Source organism: Erpetoichthys calabaricus, chromosome 1, assembly GCF_900747795.2.
Source record: "Erpetoichthys calabaricus chromosome 1, fErpCal1.3, whole genome shotgun sequence".
Taxonomy (NCBI): domain Eukaryota; kingdom Metazoa; phylum Chordata; class Cladistia; order Polypteriformes; family Polypteridae; genus Erpetoichthys; species Erpetoichthys calabaricus.
In genome coordinates this window covers 351,396,273-351,424,272 of record NC_041394.2, presented here as the reverse complement: position 1 = coordinate 351,424,272, position 28,000 = coordinate 351,396,273, and the positions used below count along the sequence as shown (strand labels likewise).

The window sequence follows — 28,000 nt, the reverse complement described above, 5'->3', positions numbered from 1 at the left end:
CCTTCATGAATATTCTACTCAAAGAGGATCTTGATAAGAGGAGACAGGTCAGGTGGTATGTAGGGATGACTGTTATTGGTACCAATACTGCGGTCTGAAAGCTGGTATTGATACCAAAGTCAAAACACTTAGTATTGATCTAAAACTACCTTGCAAAGCAAAGTTAGATTTGTCAGTGGATCCTTAGAACGTGGGAGAAAAAATTAATAATAATAATAATAATAAAGGCAAAAACAGGGCACACATGAAAACCGCAAATGCAAAGTAAACAGGCTGAGGTTTAAACTCGCGCTACTGGAGCTATGCGGCAGGAACACAGACTTCAAATTGTTAATACCTTCTTTAACACTCATTATCAGGCATTACCAGTTGAACTTTAGCACCAAAACATATAAAATTGTCAAGTACGGTGGGATAGGATTAGGGAGAGAAAAAAATCCAATCCCAATCAATGCATGGAAATGCATGCTATTTAAACTGGATTAAACAGTTTACATAAACCGTATGGAGGTTTCATCAAGTATTCAGAGCCTTTCACTTTCTGCACACTTTATTATGTTGCAGGTTTAATTTTAAATGGATACATTTGACACTTTTGCCCATCAATGTACACTCAATAACCCATGATGACAATATGAAAATACATTTTCAAAAAACGGTATTCTCTCATTTCAACAGCAGAAGTATTCAAACCCTTTGCTGTAGCTCTTCAGATTGTGTTCAGGTGCATCCTGTTTGCATTTGTGGTCGCTGAAAGTCAGGAACGACAGGAAACGGACACCAATGGAAAGTAAAAAGCAATTTCTTTATTCTTGGTGAGCAGGAGGCTGCAGCAGCTGTCAGCTCAGTTTGCTACAGACAGCCCCCCCATACCCAGCTTGTTTACTAAATAAAAAGAAGTATGGCAGATCATTTTGAGGTCATGCAAAGTTTACAAGTAGCTTAAGATGACACATTAGATCACTATGTGCAGAAGTACACGGTAGTCTTTAGATAAGAGGAACGGTCGGCACACCCAGAGTCCCAGGCACCCACCCAGCTTAGGCTATGCAATTCAGCTATGGCTAGTTTTGCAAGACAGTTACAGAGACAGCATTTTGCAAAACATGTACTTCCCTATTGTTCTGCACCATCAGGGTTACAACACTTCAGTGGCTAAGTGACAGATACAATTTAAGAATCTTATTTCAGCTTATGAAAGGAGTAATGTTATACTGTCAGTTAATGCACAGCATACATTTATTAATGCATAAGTGACACACTCTTATAATCTGAACTCCGAAACTCCTTAATTCTAAAAATTCTTTCTCATTTTCATTCTTCTTGAGATGTGTCTAGAACCTCATTGGAGACCACCTGTGACAAACTGACTTGATTTGACATCGTTAAGAAAAGCACACGTGTACCTGTGTATGTAAGGCCCCACGATTCAAACTACATTCCACAATAAAACCTAAGCCAAGTTGTCCGGGGAACTCTCTGTGGACCTCTGCAATCAAATTGTGGTGATGCACAGATAAGGACAAGGAGATAAAAACCATTTCTAAAGCTGTGGGCATTTCCAGGGATACTCTGGCCTCAATAATTGTGAAATGGAAGAAGTTTAGCACCACCAGGATTTCACCTTGAATGTGCAGTCCAGTCAAACAGAGTAACACTCCAAGATAGGCATTGGTCATGAAGGTGATCAAAAACCTAATGGTTGCTGTAACAGAGCTTCAGAAGTTGGGAGAACCGGTTAGAAGAACGAACATCTTGGCAACACTCAATCAGGCATTTATGGTAGAGTGGCTAGATGGAAGTCACTATTGACTAAAAGGCATAACACGGACCACTTAGAGTTTGACAAATGACATTTAAAGGACACTGAGAGCATGAGGAAAAAGATTCTCTGGTTGCATGAGAATCTATACTAATTAATAAAAGGCAAAGCCCTCACTGACTCACTGACTGACTGACTCACTCACTCATCACTAATTCTCCAACTTCCCGTGTAGGTGGAAGGCTGAAATTTGGCAGGCTCATTCCTTACAGCTTACTTACAAAAGTTAGGCAGGTTTCATTTCGAAATTCTACGCGTAATGGTCATAACTGGAACCTGTTTTTTGTCCATATACTCTAATGGAGGAGGCGGAGTCACATATCGCGTCATCACGCCTCCTACGTAATCACGTGAACTAAAAACAAGGAAGAGATTTACAGCACGCGTTAAACATGGGAACGAAGGTAAATGACGTTAATTTTTGAGTGTCTTTTAATACTGTGTAAGCATACATATTAACACATGTGCAATTAAACGTGTGCATTTACAGGGTGATTTCTCAGGCTTAAAAGCTCGCCTTTTATCAAACGCGGGAACCTCGCCTTGATTTAAACGATTGCATTTCTTGGTGGGTTTGCGTAGCTTATTGTCAATATCTTTACACCTCTTTTTAAGACTTAATTTAAAAAGGTTTTCTTTTCTTCTTAATTAAAATTTAAAAGCAATACTTCACCGCTGCGAAGCCCCTCTAACGCTGACGTCCGAGGTTCGATTACCGTAAGCGAGTGCAGTGAGTGTGTACGTCTGATGAGCCAAGAATAAGGGGGAAAGACGTGTCGCGTACTCTTTGCATTATTTGACAGTAAACTATTTTCAACCATTCTATGATCTGCTTCTCACAACTGAAGGCACCGTGGCTGATGTTACCTCACTTGCTGGCCAACCATAAGCATTACCTGGTAGGTAACCAGCCACTCACTTCACTCCCTTACGGGAATCGATCCTCGGATGTCAGCGCTACAGGCGAAGCCCCTAAAATTGTGCCACGGCGTGTGGTTCGTTTATTTGACAACATGTAGATCGGGGTAATTACATTCACGGCATTCGTAGTCTGATTCACAATCTGATTGTATGGGTGGTTACCTACCAGGTAACGTTTATTAGTTGGCCAGCAAGTCAGCTCGAAGTGATCACTTGAGTGAAGGCAGCTTCACAAAAAAATAGATCCTTAACAAACTGTTTTTTAGCATATTTTCCCTCAATTTAAAAAGGTTTTCTTTTCTTAATAAAAATTTAAAAGCGGTACTTCGCCGGTGAGAAGTGCGTGGATTTGACCGACTGACACATACAGACATATTCATGAGTGCAGGTACTTCGGAAAAAAAGCACCGTGTAAACCTAAAGTTTAAATTAAGTTCATAGACCTACAAAAGGTTGCCACTAACATCCGGCGCCGCCGAGAGTGGCAGCCTTTTCAGCAGCTCTGTGTATGACTGTATACGTATGTGTACTTTTCTACTTTTATTTTTCTATTTTTATTTATGGATCACTCCTATTACTTTATTTTATGTGGATTCGTTCCCTGGACACACTTACTTTTACAACGTGGGCATGGATTTTTACACGCCGAGACTCGCCTATTCAAGTACTGAACTTCGAGCGCTGAGAACAAATGCCAGTGCCGGTGTGGTTCCCTATTTACCCGACGAGGTAAGAAGGCGGTATCGTGGCAGCAGAGCCGGCACTAAGCTAAAAATGAAGTTATTCTGGGGAATGTGAACTCAATCTCAAATAAGATCGACGAACTGGCTGCGCTGGTGAAAAATGTCAGAACCTACAGAGAATGCAGTTTGTTGTGTTTCTACGAAACGTGGCTAACTAACACCATCCCAGATGCTAATGTGGAGCTACCCGGGTTTAGCACAGTTAGAGTGGACAGAGACGCAAGTACCTGTGGGACGCACAAAGGAGGAGGACTCGATCTCTATGTTAATACACGGTGGTGTCACTCTGGACATGTTAAAGTCAAAATCTCCACTTGCTGCAGGGACATCGAACTGTTGGCCATAAGTCTGCGTCCCTATTACTTGCCCAGAGAGTTTGGACATGTCATTGTTGTCATCGTGTATATTCCTCCTCGGGCGGACGTGGAGTCAGCGAGTGACATCATCCATTCTGCTGTTGCTAAGTTACAAACGCAGCACCCCGAGGCACTTGTGCTAATCGCTGGAGACTTTAACCATGTGATGCTGGACAAAACATTATCTGCATTCTCCCAGTATGTGGACTGCAACACCCGGGGAAATAAGACTTGATTTACTGTATGCAAACGTTAAAGACGCATACAGTGCCACCCCGCTGCCTGCGCTTGGGAAAGGAGATCATAACCTGGTTCTGTTTCAGCCTCACTACAAACCAAAAGTGAGAGTCCTACCTGTAACCACACGATCATTCAGGAAGTGGACCCCGGAGGCTGAGAATGCTCTGAGACAATGTTTTGGAACTACAGACTGGGATATCCTGCAGGGAACACATAGTGAGAACATTGAGGAGGTTGTTGACTGCACTACTGACTACATCAACTTCTGTATGAACATTGTAGTTCCAGTAAGAACTGTACGCTGCTATGCTAACAACAAGCCATGGATTACAAGTGACATCAAGGGCCTTTTGAACCAAAAGAAAAGAGCCTTTAAAGACGGTGATCAGCATGAGCTCAAGCGCGTGCAGAAGGAACTCCGAGTCCAGCTCAGGGCGGCGAAGGAGCAGTACAGGAGAAAGCTGGAGCAGAAGTTGCAGAACAACAGCATGAAGGAAGTGTGGGATGGGATGAAGATCATCACTGGCTGCAGCTCGAAGCGGGGTACCACCATTGAGAGAGACATGAAGAGAGCAAACCAAATGAACATCTTCTTTAACAGGTTTGACCACCCTAACCCACTCTCACCTCGGAGTACTGCACTCTCTACACATCCTTCTGCTGATACCAACATAGGAGAAACATCCCCACCCACAATTACAGCAGCACAAGTGAGCAGAGAGCTGAGGAAACTTCGTGCCAGCAAAGCAGCAGGTCCAGATGGAGTATCGCCACGACTGCTGAAGGTCTGTGCATCAGAGCTAGGGGGTCCTCTACAGCGCATCTTCAACCTGAGCCTGGAACAGGGGAAAGTCCAGAGGCTTTGGAAAACATCTTGCATCACCCCAGTCCCAAAGGTATCACGTCCTGGTGAGCTGAATGACTTCCGGCCTGTCGCTCCAACATCACATGTGATGAAGACCATGGAGCGGCTGTTGCTTCACCACCTGAGGCCACAGGTCCAACATGCCCTCGACCCTCTGCAGTTCGCATACCAGGAGAAAGTGGGAGCGGAAGATGCCATCATCTATATGCTACATCGATCCCTCTCCCACTTGGACAAAGGCAGTGGCGCTGTAAGAATTATGTTTCTAGACTTCTCTAGCGCCTTCAACACCATCCAACCTCTGCTCCTTAGGGACAAGCTGACAGAGATGGGAGTAGATTCATACCTGGTGGCATGGATCGTGGACTATCTTACAAACAGACCTCAGTATGTGCGTCTCGGGAATAGCAGATCTGACATTGTGGTCAGCAACACAGGAGCGCCGCAGGGGACTGTACTTTCTCCGGTCCTATTAAGCCTATATACATCGGACTTCCAATATAACTCGGAGTCCTGCCACGTGCAAAAGTTTGCTGACGACACTGCTATCGTGGGCTGCATCAGGAGTGGGCAGGAGGAGGAGTATAGAAACCTCATCAAGGACTTTGTTAAATGGTGCGACTTAAACCACCTACAACTGAACACCAGCAAAACCAAGGAACTGGTGGTGGATTTTAGGAGACCCAGGCCTCTCATGGACCCCGTGATCATCAGAGGTGACTGTGTGCAGAGGGTGCAGACCTATAAATACCTGGGAGTGCAGATGGACGATAAATTGGACTGGACTGCCAATACTGATTCTCTGTGCAAGAAAGGACAGAGCCGCCTGTACTTCCTTAGAAGACTCGCATCCTTCAACATCTGCAGTAAGATGCTGCAGATGTTCTATCAGATGGTTGTGGCGAGTGCCCTCTTCTACGTAGTGGTGTGCTGGGGAGGCAGCATTAAGAAGAAGGATGCCTCACGCCTGGACAAACTGGTGAGGAAGGCAGGCTCTATTATTGGCATAGAGCTGGACGGTTTGACATCCGTAGCAGAGCAACGGGCACTCAGCAGGCTCCTATCAATTATGGAGAATCCACTACATCCATTAAACAGTGTCATCTCCAGACAGAGGAGCAGTTTCAGCGACAGACTGCTGTCACTGTCCTGCTCCACTGACAGACTGAGAAGATCATTCCTCCCCCAAACTATGCGACTCTTCAATTCCACCAGAGGGGGTAAACGTTGAACATTATTCAAGTTATTGTCTGTTTTTTACCTACATTTTTTATTACTCTTTAATTTAATATTTTTTTGCTGCTGGAGTATGTGAATTTCCCCCTGGGATTAATAAAGTATCTATCTATCTATCTATCTATCTATCTACCTATCTATCTATCTATCTATCATTGATGTGAGGCAAGATTGCTTTTCTCCTGTACAACTATACGTTGCATTCTCAAGAGTGTGCTTGCATGGCTTCGGAGATATATATATATATATAGATATATATATATATATATATAGATATATATATATATATATATATATATATATATATATATATAGATATATATATATATATATATATATATATATATATATATATATATATATAGATATATATATATATATATAGATATATATATATATATATATATATATATAGATATATATATATAGATATAGATATATATAGATATATATATGTATGTATATATATATATATATATATATATATATATATATATATATATATATATATGTAAGATTATAAGTACTGCCTTACTTCTCTTTAAGAAAGGAAGATGTAATGATACTTGATTTAAACGATTCCATGTCTTGCTGGGTTTGCTTAGCTTATTGTCAATATCTTTACACCTTTTTTTAAGACTTATTGACTGAAACGGGCTTTCACGAAAAAAGTTAGGGCTTTGCTACAGGATACACCCTCCACAAGTTAAGCAAGTAAAAATAAAATATATATTTCTGTTTTATTTAAACCTTTCAAGTTCGTATGCATAGCCCCATTTGGCTGTTTTAGTTTTTTTTTTCTCTTTCTTCAGTAATATTTAATCTCCTTAAAGAAAAAGAACATATGCATTTTACTTTTTTTGTATCTCTTTAGTAATATTTTAGTGTAAAAGGATAACCAGTATTTAAACCTTTTATGTTACTTTATAAATTTATTTTACACAATGTTGAAAAATTAATAAGAAAGCTACATATTTTGGCAGTTGCTGCTTTAATTTTCAATGAAATGAAAAAAGCTCTCCAAGAGAAAACGTCTAAAAAGGAGAAACCCTCATTTATAAAGGTTTGCTGCAGATGACTTAACTGAAAATAAATTAATAGTTCCTATGTGTATAATACATATTTATCTATTTTACTTATGCCTTTATTCCAGCAACTTGCAACATCTGAGGTACAATTTGTTACATTACTTTTGTTTTTTGCAGCACAGGCAGGTGAAGTGACTTCCTCAGGGTCACACAGCGGTGTCAGTACCAGGATTTGAACTGACAAGCTCCGGGTTTACTGAAATATTACTGAAGAAAGAAAAAAAAATGAAAACGGGCAAATAGGGCTATGCATACAGATGTCCATCCATCCATTATCCAACCTGCCATATCCTAAATACAGGAGCCAATAAGTAGATATGTATATATAACAGAATATATATATATGTATATATACAGAATATATATATACACATATATATATACACACATATATATATATATATATATATATATATATATATATGGCGGCACGGTGGCGCAGTGGGTAGCGCTGCTGCCTCGCAGTTGGGAGACCTGGGTTCGCTTCCCGGATCCTCCCTGCGTCGAGTTTGCATGTTCTCCCCGTGTCTGCGTGGGTTTCCTCCCACAGTCCAAAGACATGCTGGTTAGGTGGATTGGTGATTCTAAATTGGCCCTAGTGTGTGCTTGGTGTGTGGGTGTGTTTGTGTGTGTCCTGCGGTGGGTTGGCAACCTGCCCGGGATTGGTTCCTGCCTTGTGCCCTGTGTTGGCTGGGATTGGCTCCAGCAGACCCCCCGTGACCCTGTGTTCGGATTCAGCGGGTTTGAAAATGGATGGATATATATATATATATATATATATATATATATATATATATATATATATATATATATATATATATATATATATGTGTGTGTGTGTGAATGTATGTATGTATATATATATATATATATATATATATATATATATATATATATGTATATATGTAGATATGTAAATTTGTATACGTATATTGTGAGACTTGCCCGGACACCATCAGACCAACACTGCATCTTTATCAAAAATACCTTTTATTGTCGTCCACACAACACAAGTCTATTCACAGTTCCGCACAACTCACAGTGCTTTAGCCCCAGTCTCCCTTCTCCTGGGCCTTCTCTCGCCTTGTCCCTGGGCCACCTCTACTCTCTCTCCAGAAGCTTCGTCCTGCTCCTGCTCCCGATTCCAGCTCATTGATAGGAGGGAGGCGGCCCCATTTATAGTCACCCGGATGTGCTCCAGGTGGTTCCCGGCAATCTTCCTCTGACACTCCCCTGTGTGGCGGAAGTGCCGGCTGTCTTTCCGGAAGCACTCCGGGTGTGGCGGAAGTGCTGAGGTCCCAAGTCCTCCAGCCATGGGGATGCCCCCTGGCGGTCCGGAGAAGGCATGAGCCCTCCTCCTGTCCTTCTGGGCGTCCCGGCTGGGTACCACCCCCAGCCGCATGCCACAATATATATATGTATATGTGGATGTGTATATGTATATATATGTATATGTAGATATGTGTATATGTAGATATGTATATATATGTATATATGTTTATGTATATATATGGTTACATAACCTCTTTAACACACTACTTCTCTGCTGCGAAGCTCGGGTATTTTGCTAGTCTATAAATATAATTCACTAAAGCAGCTGACCATGGGCAGGCAAGACGCAAGACAGAGCCACACCCATAATTCATTAAGGCATGGCACACACACAGGCGCACGAGAGAGAGAGACAGACACACACACAGGCACGCGAGAGAGAGAGAGACACACACACACACACACACAGGCGCACGAGAGAGAGATGTTTCAAATGTTCATTTTTTTCCCTATGCTTAAAAAAGTGTTTCTCAACTGTGAGTCCGGAACAACTTAGTACACAAGCTATATTAAGCGTCACCAACGAAGACTCGCTACACCTTAATGAACAGGTGCTGAAACTTATCCTGGAGATCTGCTCTAGAGAGGAGGAATGAAGGTCAGTAGGAACAAGACAGAAAATGTTTGTGTGAATGAGAGGGAGGTCAGTGGAATCGTGAGGATGCAAGGAGTAGAGTTGGAGAAGGTGAATGAGTTTAAATACTTGGGATCAACAGTAGAGAGTAATGAGGATTGTGGAAGAGAAGTGAAAAAGAGTGCAGGCAGGGTGGGGTGGGTGGAGAAGTGTGTCAGGAGTGATTTGTGACAGAAGAGTATCAGCAAGAGTGAAAGGGAAGGTCTACGGGACGGTAGTGTGACCAGCTATGTTATATGGGTTGGAGACGATGGCACTGACCAGAAAGCAGGAGACAGAGCTGGAGGTGGCAGAGTTAAAGATGCTAAGATTTGCATTGGGTGTGACGAGGATGGACAGGATTAGAAATAAGGACATTAGAGGGTCAGCTCAGGTTGGGAGACAAAGTCAGAGAGGCAAGATTGTGTTGGTTTGATGCAGAGGAGAGATGCTGGGAATACTGAGAGAAGAATGATCAGGATAGAGCTGGCAGGCAGGAGGAATAGAGGAAGGCTTAAGAGAAGGTTTGATTGTGGTGAGAGAGGACATGAAGGTGATGAGTGTGACAGAGGAAGAGGACAGAAAGAGATGGAAAAAGATGATCCGCTGTGGCAACCCCTAACGGGAGCACCCGAAAGAAGACTTATCAGAAGTGTAAAGTAGTAATGGGTGAAGTGAAGCCTCAAGAAGCATCGAAATATTTGAAGAAACTGCGTTGGCAATCACGTTGAAGCATTTAACACTCACCTCCCTAGTGACATCTGCTGTCCATCTGCATTAACGTTACACAAACTGATGATTAAGTTCAATTACGTCTATTAAACTGTTACTACTTTTATTTTTCAATTGCTAAGGCTGGCAATGAAGAGAAGGGTACAAGAGGAGTCTGAAATTTCTAGTGCTGAAAATGTACAGTAATCCCTCACTTATCGCAGGAGATAGGTTCCAAGGCCGACCACGATAAATGAATTTCCGCGAAGTAGGGACACCATATTTATTTAATTATTTAACGTGTATTTGGACATTTTTAAACCCTCCCTGTATTGTTTACAACCCACCCTTTACTCTATTAATAACAGGGACAACTGCTAAGCAATATGAAATCGGTAGATAAGTTTACACTTACTGTATAGCGAAGTACACGTAGCTATATATGACGTGATGATGGTGATGAATATGCTGCGCAGTAAAAATGATGACGATGAAGGTGATGATGACTTTTACTGCGCAGCCGATGACTGTATTTTACGTCTCTTCAGACGGCGGTGCCATTTCCTGGGGCACCTCCTCCACGGTTTCCAAAGGTGTATCAGTAGTAGTAGTAGTAGTAGTAGTAGTAGGAGGAACTGGCTCTTTTTTGCGAGGCTGCAAAAACATTGTGATCGGCAGTTGCTGCTGCTTCTTTTTCCGGTCGAAGAGCAGCTTGTAGGCGGTCATGACGTCATCGACTTTGTTGCAAAGATTCCTAAAGCAGATTCCATCCAGACTACTGCCTTATCACGTCCACTTGCAACTCGTTTTGCGCCCTGGTTAAAGGACACTGTGGCCATAGATCTTATATGCGTTTCCTCCTTTTTAAATAAAAAGAATCGTGGACTCATTGATGCTGTAATGGTGTAGCTGTTCCATTCCTTCAACATATCCAAAACTTTTACCTTTTCTGCAATCATTTGCATCTTCTGTTGGCGCTTGGAAATGGCCCTTGAAGCAGTAGCACGTTAATGCTGAATGAGTGAGATGAGACTTCCTGGTTAATACAGTGCTCCATCACTGAGCCAATCAGCAGCACACAGGAACTTAAGTGCATGCTCTGATTGGGTAGCTTCTCAGCCATCCGCCAATAGCATCTCTTGTATGAAATCAACTGGGCAAACCAACTGAGGAAGCAAGTACCAAAAGTAAAAAGACCCATTGTCCACAGAAACCCGCGAAGCAGCAAAAAATCCGCGTTAAATATTTAGATATGCTTACATATAAAATCCGCAAAGTCGTGAATCCGTGAAAAGTGAACCGCGAAGTAGCGAGGGATTACTGAATAAGAAACATGAGATAAGCATTCAGCTTTTGGTAGTAAGAATCTGCCATGAACGGTCAGATCTCTAGTCAGCCAGGAGTTAATTGTTTTCTTAATGGAGTAACAAGTGGATTAAGGACTAGCACACTGTTTTCACTTGTTGTTGTTGTTGTTTTGTTGATTTTAATTTCCAAGTAAGTAGCTGTGTTTTAATAGGAATTTCACAGAATTTAGTTTGATTACTTTGTTTCAGCGCCAGTAGTTCCCATTTGCTTGAAAATGTTTTAATAACATCAAGTGCTGTATGCACTTCACTGACATTTTTTTTTTTTTGGAAAAAGAGTAGTGTTGTCTGCCAGCTGTGACATCCTTATTTCTTTTTTTTTATTGAGTTTAATACCTTTAAGTTCTCTTTGAGTGACCAACAAACTAAGAATTTAAGACGTAAGGAGAAAATGCAGGGGGTATGGGTGATAAGGGTCAATGTTGACAAATTCCTCTGTGAATTTCAAAATTGTGGGGAGGTGCCATGAGAAACTTTAACTGAGCCATTACTTCACTTATAAACCATCATAATTGCTTTAAAAAAATTAATAAATAATTAAATTTAAAATTTTTGTAGGGTTGCCCTAAATTCATAAATAATTTTCTGTCAAAAGATAAATTCAATTCTTATTGTGTCAAATGACCTTTGAAAATCCAGAAATAGAATCACTGGTTCTCCAGAAAGCAATTCATTATATTCAGTCAAGTCTAAAATCAAACACATATTATTAGAAATATAACTATCTTTAACATAACTTGACTGACATTCGTCAACAAGGTCATTTATCCCACATTTCTTTGAAAGTTGCAAGTAAAAAATATGAAATGTGATCTGTAAACATTTTACAAAATTCAGAGGTTAGGTCATCGTTCCCAAGTGATTTATTATTTTTTAAATTCTTGATGGCATATTTCATTTATACTTATATGCTGGGATCCAAATATTTCAATGGCCTTGTCAAGATTACCATCTAATATATAAAGTTGTTTGTAAAAAATTGGTGGTAAATTCTTCAATTAATGTAGGATTCTCACAAAGGACCCCATCAATTATGAGCTTTCAAAGCATTTTGATTTTACCCTTCTATCTTCTAGACTTCCAAAAAAAAAAAAGTTTTTTTTCTCCTTTTCTCAACCACTGTCTTCTTGATCTCACAAAGCCCCCTTTTGTCTGGTAAACATTTAAGTTATTAGCTTCTCTGTATCCAACTACATACATATACACACAAACACACTTTCTTGAGATTTAAACAATATATTTTTTTTAATTTGGCTATATTTCAGTCAGGACCACTACCAGTCAAAAGGTAAGCAGTAAATTGTCAGAGGTTTACATTTAAAGTTTAGGTTAGCAACAACTGAAAAAGGGAATTTCAGGGAAAACTAATGGGTTACAACCTACAGATGTTCTGCAGTAATTCAAGTAAACGAAACCTTGAACGTTGAAGAAAACAATTTGCACAGGTGTCCCAACTTGTGTTGATTACTTACAAACCATCTGTGTGTCTTAAAACAGAGTTGGACCAGACTGTGTTACTACACCCCTGAAGTACCACGTGGACAATATTCCAGTGATAATGGCAAGAAAATGGCAATTAAAAAATCAAATGAGGCACGGCATCATTTGAATTAGATGTGTAGGCCTTTCATTTAGAGAAGTGTATAATGGTATATGACTCTATCCCAGATGCTTTTTTCTCTTACCATAAAGTTGTTCCACTGTGTGTATATATATATATATATATAATATGTAATATTCACAGTGAAGTGGTCCTCGAGATACGAACAGCTCTGTATACGAGAAATTCAAAATACGAGAAAAGTATGAGTGAAAAATTCAGATCTAAATACGAGCATTGGCTCGCATAACGAGTCATGAGCCAGGCTGTGGGTATAGCTCGCGGCTTAGTGAGGGGGCGTGGTAGCTGTAGCGAGCTGCAGGGTGATCTGCAGTGTGGGCGTTTCTCACCTAAGCGCACAGGTGGGAAACTGCCCACATCCATGATTGTTCCTGTGGCTGATGGGCTGCAGCTGCCATGTCCTCCCCGCATATATAGAGAAGCGCGAGCCGGTTAAGGGGGAGAAGAAGTAAAAGAAAAGAGAGGAGAGAGAACGGAGGTTGCAGGAGGCAGGCAGGAAGGCAGGCAAGCAAGCAGCAGCAGCAGTAGGAGAAAGTCGGTGCGGGAGAGCGAGCGAGTGCAGGCTCACGTGTAGCTGAACAGTGAGCTGAACAGACGAGCCAAACAGCTGAAGCAGGACGGTGTAGAGAAGGTCAGCTGCATTAAGAGTGTCTCGCCTGTTGGAGAGCCCACAATGGAGAAGCAGGTGAGACACTAACGCTAACAGAGAAGAAGCACCGGGGATTTTCATCTGTTTTTTAAAGACTGCTTCCTGTTGACGTTTTAACCTCGTGGTAAAGGACTGTTATTCTTGTGTATTTTAAACCTCCACTTCACAACTGTTTTAAGGATTATTTATTTAAAGATTTATTGAATGCTCTACTGCACTTTGGACACCTGTTTTGATTCTTTTAATAATCAGTTATATTATTTACCAGTGTTATTTATTAAAGGTAGACTACAGTATATATTATTTATCAGTATTATTTGTTAGGAAAATTGATTGTTTTGTTAATATTTTTGGGGTACGGAACAGATTAACTGGATTTCCATTATTTTAAATGGGGAAGTTTGTTCTAGATACGAGAAATTCGCTATACGAGCTCAGTGCTGGAACGAATTAAACTCGTATCTCGAGGTTCCACTGTATGTATATGTATATATATATATATATATATATATATATATATATATATATGTATATGTATATATATATATATATATATATATATATATATATATATATATATATATATATATATATACATACATAAACATAAACATATACAGTGGAACCTTGGTTCACGACCATAATTCGTTCCAAACCTCTGGTAGATGCAATTAATCCGTTCCACACCGTACGAACTGTATGTAAATATATTTTTTTAAAGATTTTTAAGCACAAATATAGTTAATTACACCAAAGTATGCACAGTGTAATAGTAAACTAATGTAAAAACATTGAATAATACTGACACAAACACCCAGGCTCCCTGCTCAGCTGCACACGCTCTCGCTCTCTCTCTGTGTAACATTGCTGCAGTTCACGCTATAGCCTTGCAACCCGATCGCTGTATAAACACTTTTTTTTAATGAGTTTTAAGCACAGGGGGAAAAAAAAAACATTTGAAAAATCTGTAATTTAATAAACCACCAAGAAAAGTAACATTGCAACAAATCACGCTACGAACCACTCGTTGTAAACAGAAGTGAAAACAAAATCAAGCCCAGTGCATTCTTTAACTGCCTTCTCTACCTTAATGCGTCCAGCTCTCTCTCTCGTGCTGCCTGTGTGTGTGTGTCTCTCTCTCTCTCTCTTGCTCGCTCACTCACTGCACAGGAAATGCACAGGGAGAGACTGAACATGTACAAACCGAAAGGGAAACTGGCTTGTTCATATACCAAGTGTGTGGTCATGAACCGAGGCAAAAGTTTGGTGACCTTTTTGGTCGTAAACCGAGTTGTACGTGTGCTGAGACGTTCGTGAACCGAGGTTCCACTGTATATATATTGTAGAAAAGACGCTATACAGGCGCCCGACCCGGCACAGAAGGACACAGAGGCATGTATAAAACAAGGACTTTTTATTTTCTTCTTCACCCATGGGTTCACGTCTTCCCCGTGACCCACAGGCAATACACATTCCCAAAAAGCACTCTTTCCACACAACAATAATCCTTTCTCTTCTCCCACCTTGGCACCACCACTCCTCCCAGGAAACCTCATCCTCTTCCTCCCGATTCTGGCTAATGAGTGGTGGATGCTGGCCCTTTTTATAGCCCACCCGGAAGTACTCCAGGTGCTTGATCACCTGTGGCTAATTGCACTTCCGGGTGGGGCTGCACAGATGTCCAGGTGGCTTCCTGGCTCCATGCAGCACCCCCTGGCGGCCACCCCAGCTCCCCACAGGGTTGTGGAGAACTCCATCTCCCAGGAAACCCTGCTGAGGCATCATCGTCAGCCAGGGAGGCTGCCACCAAGCGTCCCGGGGGAGATAGTGAGATGTCCATAGCTGCTCCACCGGAACATATACAGAAGGGGCGTCCCGGCCAGGCATAGGACCCGGCCACCTGTCACAGTGCCCCTCCCTCAGATGAGGCTTATGGGGCGCATCGGCCTGCCCTGCGAGGGCTGGTCTTCTCCAGGACAAGGAGTCGGCATCCATGGCTCCGCGGCTGTGCCCTGAGAAAATATAACGAACAGGTCTGGGGGTGCTGCCCCGACATCCCTGCCACTCGGACGTCCTATCTGGACAACACCTCTAGACGTGGCCACCGCGGCCGCAGTTATAACATAACCGACCCCCTCCAGTTCGACCCTTGCGGAAGCAAACAAGAAACCCCTGCTCTTTCGCCCGCACAGAGGAGGGCTCGGGACGTTTCCGTTCCTCTGCAGCGTAGCCTTCCTGCGCCATCAAGCCAACGGGCTTACGCTGTGCTCTGTTAGGAGTTCCCGTTTTCTTCTTCCGGATCCTGCTTTTCCTCTGGGGTGCACTGACAGTCTGGATCCCCTTATGGGAAGAAGGGAGACCCTGTGCCGTCTACACCCCTTTAGATGGCCGTAAGACAGGCGCGGGCAGTCGGGGCGGAGTCGTTTGGCAGCTGATGTTTACCAGCTGCCTCTCCGTACGCTCCTCTGCCATGCCGTCTGTCATCATAGCAGTGTCTTGTGTAGTGGGCGGAGCAGCCTGGCAAGCAGTACTGACCATCACTGCGGCCGCTGCGCTCCCCCCCCCCTCAATTCCTCTACGGCACCGGTTTCACTCACCTGTACCGCTACGTCCTGCAGGCAGGAGGCCGACGCCCCCCGTGTCTCCAACCATTTAACCACGGCCGCCATCGGGGCGCCGACCCTCTTGTCCAAGTCCTCCATCGTCTCCTGCAGGACCTGAAAAACCTTAACTAAGGACTGCAGGGGCAGGAGCACTGTTTGCACCTCCCGTGCAGCCCAAGAAAAGTCAATCTCCGCAGGGCCGTTCGGATATACGCAAGGATTGGGGAGAAGGCCCGTCGTCCCCGCCTGCGAACCTTCCTCGGTGGGCAACTGACACCTGCCCCCCCCCCCCTTTACCTGCTTCAGGGAGGAGCTCCTGCTCCTCAATCGGGGACACCACATCGGGAAGCACAGCCGTGCTCTCCTCCTCCCGCTGATCAATCGGGTCGAAGGGTAGACACAGCCCATCCTCGCTCTCTCCTGAACTCTCTCCGCCGTCACGCCACAAACAGACTTCATCCGGCCAGAGTCGGGAGGAAGAAGACGAGGTTGCCTGGGAGGAGTGGTGGTGCCAAGGTGGGAGAAGAGAAAGGATTGTTGTTGTGTGGAAAGAGTGCTTTTGGGACTCTGTATTGCCTGTGGGTCACGGGGAAGACGTGCGCCCACGGGTGAAGAAGAAAATAAAAAGTCCTTGTTTTATACGTGCCTCTGTGTCCTTCAGACAGAGGAGCAGTTTCAGCGACAGACTGCTGTCACTGTCCTGCTCCACTGACAGACTGAGAAGATCATTCCTCCCCCAAACTATGCGACTCTTCAATTCCACCAGAGGGGGTAAACGTTAACATTATTCAAGTTATTGTCTGTTTTTTACCTGCATTTTTTATTACTCTTTAATTTAATATTTTTTGCTGCTGGAGTATGTGAATTTCCCCCTGGGATTAATAAAGTATCTATCTATCTATTTATCTATCTATCTATAAGCCGGACTCGTGTATAAGCCGGAGACCAAAAATCATACGAATTTTTAAAATAAAATCTTATCATAGATAAGCCAGACTCATGGATAAGCCGAACGTACTATAACCTATAACTAATAGAAGGGAGGGAGGTCAGTGGTCTCACTCGCACCCACTTAATTTCTTTAAGGGGGGAGAGAGTGTGAGATATTGGCGTCTCTCTCACTCCCCGCATGGCGCGGTTGGAGCGGCCGGAGCGTGTTCTTTCTGTTCTGGGCGTCGCCGAGTAAACACGAGCGCGTAGCAGTCATTTAAATTGTGATTTTATATGTAAGCATATTTAAATATATATCGCGGATTTTTTGCTGGTTCGTAGATTTCTGCGGACAATGGGTCTTTTAATTTCTGGTACATGCTTCCTCAGTTGGTTTGCCCAGTTGATTTCATACAAGGGACGCTATTGGCAGATGGCTGAGAAGCTAGATTGCTTACTTTTCTCTCTCTCTTGCGCTGACTATCTGTGATCCTGACGTATGGGGATTGAGCAGGGGAGCTGTTCGCACACCTAGACGATATGGACGCTCGTCTAAAAATGCTGAAAGATTATCTTCATGTTGCTATCTTTTGTAAAGCTGATTCCTGAAACGACATGCTGCACAGTGCTTCGCATACTTAAAAGCTCAAAGGACACGTATTGATTTTTGACTGAAAAAAAACTCTGTCTCTGTCTCTCTCTCTCTCTCCCTGCTCCTGACGGAGGGGGTGTGAGCTGCCGCCTTCAACAGCTTTGTGCCGCGGTGCTTCGCATACCTAAAAGCCAAACAGCACCATTGATTTATTTGCTAGAGATTTTTTTCTCTATCTATGTGACATTCTGTGCTCCTGACACACACACCTTTGAAGAGGAAGATATGTTTGCATTCTTTTAATTGTGAGACAGAACTGTCATCTCTGTCTTGTCATGGAGCACAGTTTAAACTTTTGAAAAAGAGACAAATGTTTGTTTGCAGTGTTTGAATAACGTTCCTGTCTCTCTACAACCTCCTGTGTTTCTGCACAAATCTGTGACCCAAGCATGACAATATAAAAATAACCATATAAACATATGGTTTCTACTTTGCGGATTTTATTTCGCGGGTGGCTCTGGAACGCAACCCCCGCGATGGAGGAGGGATTACTGTATAAACCGGACTTATGTATAAGCCGATATTCTATTTTTTCATTTTCACAACTTTTTTCCTTAGATAAGCCGCGGCTTATAGACAAGAACTTAGGGTATATATATATATATATATATATATATATATATATACACATACAGTGGGACAAAAAAGTATTTAGTGCAAGTTCTCTCACTTAAAAAGATGAGAGAGGCCTGTAATTTTCATCATAGGTATACCTCAACTATGAGAGACAAAATGAGAAAAAAAAATCCAGAAAATCACATTGTCTGATTTTTGAAGAATTTATTTGCAAATTATGGTGGAAAAAAAGTATTTGGTCACCTACAAACAAGCAAGAATTCAAGAAGAAAGAAATACTTCTTGAAAGACACAGTTGTGAATTGGTGTTTTGCCTAAGACGACAAATAATGAGTCGAAAGATCTAACCCTAGAAAAAGCCACGTAAAACTGACCGTGGCTGAAGACTGCTTGTTGTAGATTAATGCAAATCTTTGCAAACGTTTGTCCTTGGGACTTGTTGATAGTCATGGAGAAGGCCAGTCTGAGTGGGAATTGTGTGTTTTAAATTTAAAAGGGAGATTGGTGTCGGAAGGAAAGAGAGAGATTCTGGGAATGAAGATTGTTTCAGAATTTTGGATAGCAATCAGTTTGCACTCAATAATATGTGTATGTATTCGGGTAACAATGAGTCTTGTTTCGTTGCAAAGATCTTTTGATGGCATAATATTTCGGAGGAGCATAACTACGGCTCCGACTTTTAGATGAAGGATATGGGGAGGCATGCCAGTTGTTGTAAGGGTGTGTAAAAACTCCTGTGGGTATGTTAGTTGATCATTAGGATCGTCACTGACCACTGTATCTACACTCTTGAAGGTCACTTTTTCACCCTGTATAAGATCAAGAACTTTGTTGTTAATATGTAGAGAATCGTCGTTTGTGATGCTCAGTATTGCTCTTGCAGCAAGTTCTTGGGGAGTCACAGTTGAGAAATTAATATCACCGTAAAGTTGAGTAACTGGGTCTTGTTATTGTGGTAAACATTGAGAACATAGTTCTGCCGTGTCTCCAGTTTTACCTTCCCCAACTTGAAGAAGGCATTGAACAAATTGAGTTTCACTTTCGAGAGCTCTCATATTTTTTGTGTGTTTTAGGACCTTCATTTCATTCCACAGCCTGTGCTTGTTGATGCAAGAGGCAACGGTGAGGGCTCGAGAACCGCAGAAGATAACAGGCAGTATTTGGTGGAAATCTCCACCGAGAAGAATGGTTTTATTACCGAAAGGTGCATTTTGCTGAGTGAGATCTCGCAGTAGTCTGTCAACAGCTTGAAATAGATAGATAGATAGATAGATAGATACTGCATAACAACATGTCATTGGTGCTTCATCCCAGATGATAATTTTAGCTTCAAGTATATTATTGGCATAGTTGGTATTTGGCTTCACGTTGCAGGTTGATGTTGGTGTGATTTGAAGAGGTATTTTGAACACGGAATGTGCAGTAAGATAGATAGATAGAGATACTTTATTAATCCCAAAGGGAAATTCACATGGCCGCCAGGTAGCAAAGTTGCTGCGATTGCAGTTGAAGCAACCGCTATTGCTACGTCTCCTCTACCTCTTACAGAATGAATGAGGGTTTTGTATACAAAGGTCTTGCCTGTTCCTGTGGGGCCGTCGAGAAGGAAACATTTCTTGAAATGAACAGGTGGATTGTATATTGCCTGCAGTACTGTTTGTACGACTGTTCGCTGATCGTCATTGAGTTGTTGTGTGTAATCTGAAGCTACTTTTTGTTCGTGAAGAATGTCAACACAGGCTGGAGTATAAGGTGGGATGAATTTGGTGACTGGGAGATGAAATTGTTGAAGAGTCATACCATAGCACTTGAGTATTTCATTAATTTCTGAGAGAGCGTACATCGGGGCAGTGTCAGTGGAATATTTAGTAAACAGGTCTTCGCAGATTACCAGTTTATGTGTTTGTCATAGGATCCGGGATGTTGACAGGTTCCCCAAAGGCACAAATGATAGCGAAGAGTTGTCTCATATGTACGGGAATCTTAGTTTGTGTAGCTTTATAAAGAGTGTCATGCCAAATCTTGTCATCGTTAAGGAGACCTAACTCTTGACATGCTGCTTTAAATGAGCTGCATATGTTTCCATTTATGGTTCTAAGCTCCTGGAAAGTTGTAGCTCCTGGAAACCGAGTTAAAAGGGCGCGTAAGTAGTAGCGTTCAGAGTCTTGAATAGAAACATTTGGCATTCTACCTATAGCGTTACTTTTTCGGAGTCGTCGCTTCCACATGCTAGCCATGGAATTGAAAGTATAATAGTGTGGAATGTCTATATAGTGGAGTGATTTTGCATGAGTATCCATCTTATTCAGGTCAAACCACGCTGTTAGCATGGTTTTTCTCATTGCTTCTAGATTTATGATTTCTTCTTCGAGACCTTCATGAAACAGGACAATCTGTTGTTTGTGAAGATGGTCAGGTAATCGTATAATTGTGTGAGATTTGTTTGACATACTGTACTTATTAAGACGCCACATAGCTTCTGGAGCACTAACATATCTTCCATTCAAGAAAATCGTGATTTCATCATGAACCAAGTCATCATTAGCATGTTCTTGCTGTAAGGTAACGGAAGCTGCATCATAACCTTTGTGAACATATTTGTAGAGATATTTGATGGACTTTATAGATGAGCAAACTTCGACATTAATACGTGCATTGAATTTTTTACTCAACCAATGGTTGTAGAGAACTATCCATCGATTATCAATTATAAACTTGCCTATTTGTGCAGTTGGCCCTTCTCTTCTGCGGTAGATTCAGTATCCGTTAATGTTTTCTTGCGTGTGTTCCTTGTAATCTTTAGGGAATCGTTTGGTGCAAGTACCATCCTTCATGCACAATGTTGTTGGGTTACCTGCTGTACCGCATGGTCCATGTACCATGCATTTAGTAACAATTTCAAATAACTTAGGGTCAGTGTCAGGGTTAGGGTGTTCAGCAGTGACATATTTATCAATGTCATCTTTGGTTCTTATTTTAGAATTATTGTGAAGAGTAAACAGCATGTGGGCATGAGGAAGGCCGTGCTTCTGAAATTCAATTACATAACTATAACAGATAACAACCCCAAAAAGATGTTATTGTAGAATGTCTCTAAGTAATTCCTGCAGCTTAATCCAAAAGACTCATACTACAATATCAGGTCTGTGCTCCGGTCTTTGGGTATCCGACAGTGCATGTAGAATTTCCGGCCAAGCAGGATTACTTGTGAAAGTGATAAATAAATCAGGCTTTCCGAATTTACGTACTATGGTCATGGCATCTTGATAGTTTTGTTGCATGTATCTTGGACTTCCTGCAAATGTGGACGGTAATATGATCATTTTTCCTACACGTACGTTATTTTCAGCCTTTTCTTGCAGTGCATCTGATAGTCCTTTGTATTGTTCCACGTGCAGATCTTGTTGATGTAATCTGAGATAGTTGAGAAGCGCGCCCCCTCTGTTTTAACATATGCATCTACGTCGTACTGTTGGATTAGTTTGCCGCTGGAGTGCAAAATACTAAATGTATTCCTCATTGATAATCTGTACGCATAAAATTGGCATTGAGTAAGCCTGATTCGGTTGGCAGTTCTTTTATCGGGTACATGTTGTAAATCTTTGTGCCAGCCAATGTCTCCATAAGGGAATAAAAGTGTGTAAACCATAGGATCAAATTTCATATAGAGCGTGGAAATCTGTTTACAGGAGTTGCCTCTGGGATAGATGGAAATATCCCTTTCAGCAGGGAGTTCGCCATCTTCTCCGACGAAAATCACTGCAACATCGGTGTGACATATCGGGGCATTGTATCATCGTAAATCCTGCCCAGGGTTTTCCTTGAAAACCATTCGTACAGATGCTGTTGGATTGGAGTGAGCGATTTCATGCATGTGTTTGTATGATTTAGCGAAGGGGTTGATTGTTCTGAGCATAGAATCTAGCTGGAGAAGTACACTTTCGCTGCATGCAGAGTTTGCTTTATTTTGTAAGCGTACTTCAGTAGCTTGCGCTGTATCAAAAACATACAACAGTCCATATCCTGGAGAGGTAGAAGTGTTAGCGTATAGTGGAGAGATTTGGTGATAAATTTGTCCGTGTATTTTAAAACAGTATGGTCCATGGCCAGGAGGTTGAGCTATCTGTGCACCTATGAAACAAACGCTAGAGTTGTATTCTCAAATATGTTCACGATAATTTTTACCTTCTGATGTTTGCTGTGTGAGAAGCTGTTGTAAAGACACAGGTGGCTCCCGCAAAGGTGGTAAAGCTACTTTACCGTCGCGGCAGCACCTCGAGTACTTGTTGGATGTATTACGCTCAGCAGGCCAGTACAGTGCATGACAGTGTTTGCACTGCTGGTCTGGAGTCCCAATGTTGTACTCTTGGACGGGAAGACAGGAATGAGGTGAAGAAGTACCTGTGGTAACGGGAAGAGGATTGTGTGTATGTCTGCTGAGACTGCGTTGGTTTGGAAACATTGCTTTGCAGATGTCGCATTGCAAGACTTGTGAATGAGTTTTGTTGTGTTTAGTCAGACAATCCCGTGTAGTGAACTTCTTATTGCATTTCTGGCACTCATATAGTTGTTGGGAAGAATGCCTTTTCTTGTGTTTAGCAAGTGAGGTTTGCGTTTGAAAAGTTTTGTTGCAGGAATCACACTGGAAGAATGTGTTACTGGAGTGGGAGTCAGGTCATTTTCAGCGGAGTGAATTTGTGTGTGTTTGTGAAGATAGTTCTGCATTGGGAAACGTTTTGTGCAAGTGTGACACTGAAACAAAATGTCGTTGAAGTGAATTTTCTTGTGTTTGGCAAGGCTGGGTTTTGTTTTGAAATGTTTACTACAAATTTCGCAGAGGAAGGTTGTACCAGTAGACGAAACTGTAGTGTTTTGTGGAAGAGAAGAATGACTGAGGACTGATGTGTTGGTGTTATCAGACATTATGTGCTGCTGTGGAGACATGATCGGAATCGGTAGGAGGGCTTCATAGTGGCCATTGTCATAGTCCATAGTTGTCCATACTGGCCATGGTCCAGTTCTCCTGAGTACAGAAGGTAAAGGAAGAGAGGATTTCCAGAATTGTAAATGCAAGGTGGGATGCTGGGGTCGTGTTTGAAGTAAATGACAATGGCAGCATGGAGAATATCTGAAAGAGCTTGAATTTCAGCTTCACCACCATAAACTCCAGATGTTGCCATGTATTGATAGTACTCCTGACTTGTTCTGATAACTCGATTTGTGTTGGAAAGAACAACATGAAGAACGTCTCCAAATCTGTCCCAATGTGATGCAACAAAATCTACTGCCCTATGTCGTAGTGAGAGTGCATTGCCTTCCTCAACCATTTGTGTCAAAAAATAACCCACTGATAGGAACAGGCAGTTGCCGGATCGCGGAATATAGATGATGTACAAAAACCCGTTGACAGAGAAGATACTGTCGTTCATTTTATAACAAACAAGGTATATGGGAGGCCGCAGGCAGTGTGAGAAAGGGTATGGAAGAGAAGAAATAGGAATCGAGAAATGCTGTCCCGCATGTGGGCGGGACCGGTTTTAAAGAGGAGACGCAGGCAGCGAAATGCCGTGTCGGCTGTGTGTGGGCGGGACCAGCGTAACAAAGCAAATGGTGTTGACTCCATTGTTACCTTATTAAAAACAAAATGAGAGAATTTCTGCCTAAAAATATGTCACTAATACTAACCAGTTAATAAAACACTATGCAACAAGTCCCTTGACATAAGAGATGCTTGTATGTTCAGTAAAGGGGCTGAACATTCTAACCTACAGGTTTATTTTTAACCAGAAAAGAAATGTAACCAATTGTATCATAAATATTGTAAGTCACCTTGAATAAAGGCATCAGCCAAATAAATAAAGGTAAATGTAGTTGTGCGTTTGACCGCTATTTTTGGAGAAGTCCAGTATTGAGCATGAATTAAATAATCGTAGTCAGTTCCCTTTTCAAAGCTGCTATATACAATTACATGTTGATAACACATCCATTAACTCAGTTAGTATTTCTGCAACTACAATACAAGATACACTGAATATATATATATATTTTTTTTTTTTAATTTGGTACACTGTATTAGTCCCCGAGGTGACATTGTCTTTTCGCATGACCTTTATGGGACAGAGTGCGGGGTCGGCCATTGTACAGCAAGAGCCCCTGAAGAAATTTTCTTGTCAAGGGACTTGCTCAAGTGTCCTTCTGGCAGTAAAGAGGTTTGAATCGGCATCCTACCAAATACTTGCACATGTAAGAGATGGATACCATCATTTGCAGAATACAGCTGGTATGAAACAAACTATTATTAAATAAACTCAACAACACTCATAGGTTTGTAATCTCAACAAAAAAAAACCATTACCTAAATCAACTGCTCCGTTAAGAATTCCTAATGTAATCTAAGTTTGGTATTCAATTTTCTATGTGTAGCTGTTTCCGGTTTAATCCTGTGTATTAAAAACTAAGAACCATAGGCCTTGTATTGGTTATATCAATTGCCATGTTATGTATTCTTGGCATGTGTAGACTTTTTTTTGTTAATAAAAAGTAAACGATCTTACACTACATGTCTCACACAAATACTCATTTAGTTGGAAGAATTCAAATACAGTATTTCAATTGTCAGCACTTTCTTCTTAACCTGCGTTACATGAGCTTCAATTTGTGGTGAACGTGATCTGCTGGATTTTTGTTAGCTTTTTAATTTGTAATTCACAAAACATTTTCTATGTTTCCTTTGAGAATTCATACAGACTTATTAATATTAATTAAGTGGAGTTTTGATTGAAGTTTAATTCACCTTGCATTTTTCCTAAAACTTGTAAACCTGACTATAACAACTCTGATAAGATGGTGGTTCAAGCTTTATTATGACATTTCAAAAAAATTCTTAGGAACAGAAATATCCAGTGATATTGGCTTCTGTTACGATTTGAGCATCCCCAGTCCTGAACTAAACTGGTATGAGGTAGCGCAGCCCTAATAAAAATATGGTGTGGGTCTCTACATTTAATAAGGTAAAAATAATCACAGTACTATAAAACAGTGATGGGACAAGATGTCATTATATGAACATCTGAGCTCAAACTATGGTGTGCTCTTCATCCTCTGGACTGTCGGGCTATTGAAAGGACTTTGCAGGCAGGCATTTTGTCACATCAGTAGATGTAAATACAGAAGAGCGGGTCTTCAATTTAGGGAATATATAGTGGCTACAAATTAAAAAGAGTTGCGAAAGCACATTTAAAGATGAAAAGACTATACAAAGTGAGGGATAGCAGTAGGATTACAGCACACGAGGAACAGTTTTTAATAAGACAAACATCTCATCTTTATTTTGGAAGGCCGTGTCAACCACAGGTTTCCAACTTTTACTAAATTTATAAAACATGAAGAGAATTGAGCTGGTCAGTACAGTAGAAAGAACACTGCAAGTGTAAAAAACAAATACAACAGTGGCAGGTATCAGGAGGAGCTAAACAAATCTCAACTCACTAATTTAAAACATTAAAGATGTTTTACAAATCACACAGGTAGAGATCCTTTTGAAAAATTTAAGGCTTGTACTTCTTTAAACCAATACACTGCTACAATGGCTGCTCACTTACTACTAATTGGTGGTTTACTGTCAATGTAGCAGCTTCTGATGTCTACCGTGAGTAATCAAACATTTGAAAGGACTTCACAGTAATAAAAACTATTATTTCTGAAAATTTCCTCCTCAAATTCAAAGACAACTAAATCTATATAATACCAGGGAAGATGTGTAGTAAAATACTCAGTGAACCAGCATCATTGTGAACTTTTACTAATTCACATAATCTTTTCCCATCCTCTTTATTGAATTATTTTCTAATATAATCTACTTCTGTCCACAGCTAGACCATATATTTTGACCTCACAGTTTGAAGACTCGAGTGTTGTGTATAATGGGCATCCCACGTGTTAGCAGAGACCTTAGAAATAAAACTGGAAAAAAATGCTTAATAATAATGGTGAACAGCAACTAAATAGTGCAAGTCTTAATGAATATTTGCAGATCTTACTTCAAAGTCTCTGTAACAGAACTTTATTGAGGTTTCCAACAACACAAATCCAGTATTAAGTTTATCAGATCCATCATACAAAAGTAAATGTTGCACACAAACACACAACACCATACAAAAAAAAACCATTTAAAAACAGTAATAAACTCTTACTAAATAGCTTCTCCCAGTATTAAGACCTTGAGTGTCCATTGTCTGGAGATCTGTGCTCCTCATTGACCAATGTACCATGGGTAACCCCATGGGGAGAGGCCAGACAAAGAACAACAAATTACTGACCCTCATGAAGATTTTAATTAAACCAAGCAGAACCTTGCTGAGAAAAGGGATGCCAGGTCAGTCTGTGGTGTTCACTTAAGAGTTCCTAGTGGCACAAAAAGGTGACCCACACACCCTGGTGGAGCTCAGTGTGATAAAACTACATGTAGTGAGCAGCCACAATACAAGTTTTACCATCCACCTCATCTCTATATCTAGTACAAAGCACTCAGAAACTAATGTCAGTGAGATATGGGAAGAAAACCAGAGTAGCTGTGCAGGGTAGGAACCGACTACGGGCCATCGTAGGGTACAACTGCATGCGTATCCACCACCATAGTAAGGCAGGTTAGGTTTGTCAACCAACTAAACCTGGGAATCTTAAGAAATAAGGATGAAATAAAAAATAAATAAATAGGGGACACATGGAAAATGCATACAGACCATAAAATTCATTTTGCTGGAACTGTAAGGCAGTAACACCAACCACAAATATCTAGAAACCTCCCAATATTCATCAACATGCATTACTGGTTTTGGATTTTAGCACCAAAACATAGACTTTTTCACATATGACACAGGCTAAAAGAGAAACAAAACAACATCCATAGAATTGTTCATCCATGCAATGCATGTAAATATATGCCGACTACATTGAATTAAGCAGGTTTCAGAATGCTAAGCCGTGTATATAAATACACACATACTGATTATGAACGCCCGTCTTCAACAGATATGAACATTAAATTTAGACTTCTCCAGGCGTGTTACCCGAGGAATACCTGCACGACAGCGCTACACTTTGTCTCCCTCTATACATTTGTTTTCGTTCTTGGTTTCGCATGCACTTCGACTTTTCTCCACGGTCGCAGACTCCACGGTTTGTTTCAGTTCGTGTTTGTCTTTCTCTGATCAAAGTGTAAAGCCCGACTGACTCCTCGCTGCTTTCTGAAATGCCGACCGAACACGAACACCGCGGAATGATAAAGGAGAAAGAAAAGTAAAAATTAAAGCGCTGTGTATGTATTAGTGAAATTGACGTGATAGACACAAACGGCCTGCTTACCTCTTCTTAGTTACTTTGACTGAAGCGGATGGAAAATCGCGCATTTGTAAACTGACGTGCCCAAACCACGAATACTTACCCTCCGTCTCTCGGTAATGATTTTCTTTCAAAACGGACTCCGTCTGGAGCAAATGAAAAATCCACATTCATAACATGACGGCCCCAAACTCATATCACTTACCTTCACACTGTGTGCGATGTGATACTTTTTAAAGCCGACCTACTCAGCAGCCTGTTTCGCTTTGCTGCATACAAGCGAGAAGCGCGCCAACTTCCGTATCTGCCGCTTTCGGTGACGTCACGGGTCAACGT

At 41.5% G+C, this 28,000-nt stretch overlaps 2 long non-coding RNA genes and 1 pseudogene across 4 annotated transcripts in view; 1 reads left to right on the top strand and 2 right to left on the bottom strand.

The window, feature by feature from the left end:
• LOC114668746 (zinc finger protein 208-like) overlaps nucleotides 1-28,000 on the bottom strand; it is a 690,636-nt pseudogene that overhangs the window by 264,079 nt on the left and 398,557 nt on the right.
• The window catches only part of LOC127527878 (uncharacterized), a 438,124-nt gene that overhangs the window by 149,861 nt on the left and 260,263 nt on the right, over nucleotides 1-28,000 (top strand). The gene's annotated exons all lie outside the window — the stretch shown is intronic.
• LOC127527877 (uncharacterized) lies at nucleotides 2-27,991 on the bottom strand. Its single transcript, XR_007935048.1, has 2 exons — nucleotides 27,870-27,991; nucleotides 2-94 (listed from the first exon to the last, which is right to left on the bottom strand). It is a non-coding gene; the product is annotated as an uncharacterized LOC127527877 (long non-coding RNA).